We start from the raw sequence: 4,325 nt of genomic DNA, 5'->3' as shown, positions 1-4,325 counted from the left end.
TCTTTCTTCCACTGAATAGACATTTATTGAAATGTTCTTTAAGCCAAACATTGAGCAATAGAGAACTGGACAGGCCTAGCCCTGGCCTCAGAAAGTTGATGTTCAAGAAGGAAATGTGAACAGTAAGAAAATATTTATAAGTACAATAGGTGTTAAGAAAGAAATCCAGATTGATATGGCGATATTTAAAATGATATCTTCAAATGCTTGCTTTGGCAGAACATATACTAAAATTGGAATAATACAGAGAAGATTAGCATGGCCTCTATGCAAGGATAATGCGCAAGTTCATAAAGAATTCCATGTTTTAAAAATAAAGGTCTTCCTGGGGATACCACATTAAGGCTGAGACCTGAACAATGAGTGACAGTTGGCCAAGCAGTAAGAAGAAACAGCATGCTCTTGGTTCCGAGGCAAGAGAAAGATTGTCACATAAAAGGAACTGAACAAAGCCCAGTAAGGCCCACATAGAGAAGTGATGAAAGAGGACAGAGAATGCGGGAGTGGAGACTGAAGGTATGGTTAGGATTCAGTTTGTCGAGGTCCCTGCCATTGGGTGAGATCTTTGAGACTTATTCCTGAGAACAGTAGAAAACCACTGAAAAGGGTAAAGCAGGTATCAAGGTGATAGTTTCATGAACACATATAAAGCAAATAACACTCAGCCAACTCTTATAAGAGCCATCTGTTACAGCCTAAGGAGACCTCCAAGGAGCAGAACCAGAGATATACAGCCTGGTAGGCAGCGAGTTGATTTTAAGCAGTGAGACCAAGTAACAGAGGAGGGAACTCGGAGGAGTGACATGAAGGAGTGAAAGCCAATCCAAAGGTTCTCTACTGAGCTGACCTCCCTTGTGGGAAGCAGATCTCCGTTCCACAAGGACAACTTCAAGAAGTTATAATGAGGGTGCCTTGGCTTCTTTTAGCCAAAGGGTGGAAAAAGGGAGTGTTGACCTCCCATTTCCAATAGGTCCAGATACTCACATGCATCTAAACAGTTAAAATCATACACACTTATGTGTAATAAGGTGGCCCCAGGATTGAGCAAGAGGCATTTGTGCAACTGAAGCAGGGGCTAATAGTTCCCCATAGCTGACTGTAACACAAGACGGAAATTAAAAAGTGAGATAAGAACATGTGAGGCAGGACAGAAGAAAGATCAGATATGTCACCCAATTTACCATTCACTCAAGAACTGGCTATAAATCTGGAATGATTTATCATCTATGGGAAGAGCCCACATAAAGCATTTGGAATACAGGTGCTAGAGAGAACTGGTCCTCTAGTGTCAAGTTCTGTCCATAATGAACACTATTATCTTTCTGAACGACACTATGTGCCTGACTCTGTGCAAAGCCCTTACAATGTCACATGTAATCCTCTCAACAATCCTACGAGGGGGTACTGACATTATAATCGTACCATACATTATTGCTATGGAGCAAATTATTCCGAATTCAGTAGCTCAAAACAATCAACATTTATTATCTCTCTCAGTTCCTGTACATCAGAAATAGGGAAATGACTTGACTGGATGTATGTAGCTGACACTCTGGCCAGGACACTGGCCAAGTTTGCAGATATCTGAAGGCTTCACCAGGACTAGAGTATGTGCTTCCAAGATGGCTCACTTCACAGTACTCACTGTTGGCAGGAAACCTCGGTTCTTGCCATATGGGCTGTGCCTAGGACTGCCTGAATATCCTTACAACATGGCTGCCAGCTTTCCCCAGACTAACCAATTCAAGAGAAAGCACAAGGCAGAAGCCACAATGTCTGATTACCTAGCCTCAGAAGTCACACACCATCATTTCCACAATATCTCGTTTGTTGAACAAGTCAACCTTATTCAACATGGGAAGGGACTGCATGCAGCACCAACACTAGGAGGCAGGGATCATTGGAGCCATCTTGGAGGCTGGCTGCCACAATCATCATTTTACACATGAGGCTACTGGAGCCCGGAAAGGTAAACTGACTTTCCTGAAGTCACATGGCAAGTTGAACTGGGTTCTCTCCAACTACAAGTCCTATGTCTTTAATCTCTATACTATAATGTCTCTTTAAGTAAACTGATACTTAAAGCCACATAGGGAAACATTTAATCTAAAATAATATCAAGAAAAAAAAAAAACCTGGAGCCTACCAATAGACTTAATTTGGCACGAATTTCTGACTCTAGCTTCCTTCATCTACAGACTCAACTGTCAGATTCATAAACACAGGTGTACTTGTGCCAGAATTAATCAAATGCGGCATGGCATCATGTAAAGAAAAAAGGAACAATCTGAAAAAGTTTAATTTAGTAAAATAAACTGACTTCAAAGCAGCCCAGAAGGTTTCAATACAACCCACAAAAAAAAAAAAAAAAAAAGGGGGGGAAGAAGAAGGAAAAGATTAAGGATGTGATAATAAGACATGAATAACCATCCTGTCTTCTCTATGGGATGGGGGCAGGGATTGCTTTCTTCTTTGTATTTACAAGACATGGAAACCAAAGGCCTCATGACTAAATGTTGCTATAAATCATCCAAGATGCCCAACTCAAGTACTTTGTGGGAGGCTGGGGTTATAGTCCTCAGCAGCATAACGCTGTGTAGTTAAATCAAAATGAAAACTGAGGAGCATAGAATAGGTAGACTGAAGGATATTCTCCACCTATACCTATGTGGTGTCAACACAGGACCCCATCACATCCATCTTAATGAACCACTGGTATTAGACTAGAAAGATAAAAGGAACAACACTTACCATTCTTTAGTCCAGGCAACATCAAAGACATTGCTACTTAAGTCATATTCAGAAAATGCAGGGACAATATTCTCGGTGTAGAGAGTGAAACTGTATTCTCGTGACCTCTTTATCCATCACGCAAGTCCTAGCTTAGATTGCCCCACGCATCTCCAGGTCTCCCTGCCAATGGGGAAAGCCAGGATGTAATCTGTCCCAGTTCCCATTGAGGAGACTGTCAACCTCACTCTGCACCCCTCCCACAGACCTGTCCCCATCATCTGTCCCACTACCAGAACAATACCCCATTGTTTAATGTAAGTAACCGTCTCAGAGCTTCATGTGCTGCTTCTTTTCAACTACAGCCCTTCTGAAAGCTTTTGCTCTCTGTACTTCTTTCTCTATTATGAAAGTTAACAAAAAGCAGCATATCATGGGCTGAGATCCATGCAGTAAATTAAAGCCAGTCCACACTCAATGGTTTCCAGCAGTTTTTTGTATCTGCAGACCAGGCCTACAAACTCAATCATTTTCATTCATTTCAACTTTTGTTACAAAGCGTTAGGAATGGAATAAATTAGCCAGCTCATCTTTCCCTCTCTTTTATAAAAGCACAGAGTACTATTTCTTTAGAACATTTCATGGAATAGACACCATTTCTTATAGAAAAGCAGCCTGACAAACAGGGTAAGGGATTCTAAGAGTGTTCAGTAAGATTTCAAAGGAGATAGGAATGTTAGACAAACAGAGGCAGGGGCTCTGACCCAATAAAGCACCTTGAACTTCCCAAGGTCTTTGATCTTAAAAAGTGAAACTTTGGAACATCACTATAACAGCCTCCTGGAATATTTCCAGTATTATTTTTTTTTGCTCAGAAAATGGAATCTTCAAAACTCTGACTAATACACATAAATCATATCAACTGTTTTCCATCCCATTTCCCTATCCCATACCATTTCAGATACACTCATGCTAACCCTCAGAAATACATTGCTACAAAGGACAGATACTAGAAGGAGGAAAACAGTCCAATAGAAACACTGTGTGTCAAGTGTAAGACAATTACAAAAATAAGCTTTTAACTTGAGTTGTTTGAGTCAGGGGGCATTGGGCAGAGGGAAACCATGAAGCGGGGAAAAAAGAAGTAAAAAGGGCAGGGTTTCCAAGGAATAACGGAGGCATGCTCCAAGCAATTAAACTTGAAAATCAAATTTGGTTCCCACCTAAAGCTAGGAGTATCTATAAAATTCTTTCCACAATATCGGCAGTGAGTGGCTATAATGAGACACAGTGAAGTTTAAGCTCTGGGGTCCCTCATTTGCATGAAGCCCTTCCAAGAACGTGTCTGTTCCTAATTTTATATTTGTAATTTTGAGTTCTTTTCCCTAAACAGGGCCTCCCAAATTGTTTAAGATTTAGGGCCCTTGAAATTTGGAATCCTTTCTGAGCCACACATTTTCAGAAGTATCTCTTCCTCATTTCTACCAATAGAAGCAAAAGCAAAGAGAAACAAAAATAGCTAAAGCATTTAAAGATACTTAGAGCTGGTTACCCAATGGCTATGCTTGAAATCCTTCAAAGGTTTCCCATGACAC

General features: G+C 40.7%; 1 non-coding gene across 1 annotated transcript; it reads left to right on the top strand.

Moving 5' to 3' along the window:
- The first annotated feature begins 205 nt into the window (after positions 1-205).
- On the top strand, positions 206-310 carry LOC131822888 (U6 spliceosomal RNA). Its single transcript, XR_009350370.1, has one exon. It is a non-coding gene; the product is annotated as a U6 spliceosomal RNA (small nuclear RNA).
- The last annotated feature ends 4,015 nt before the right edge of the window (positions 311-4,325 follow it).

The sequence above is a fragment of the Mustela lutreola genome, chromosome 1, assembly GCF_030435805.1.
Source record: "Mustela lutreola isolate mMusLut2 chromosome 1, mMusLut2.pri, whole genome shotgun sequence".
In the NCBI taxonomy this organism is placed as follows: Eukaryota; Metazoa; Chordata; class Mammalia; order Carnivora; family Mustelidae; genus Mustela; species Mustela lutreola.
Note: the sequence above shows the minus strand (reverse complement) of the source record. Positions and strands in the feature narration are given on the sequence as shown.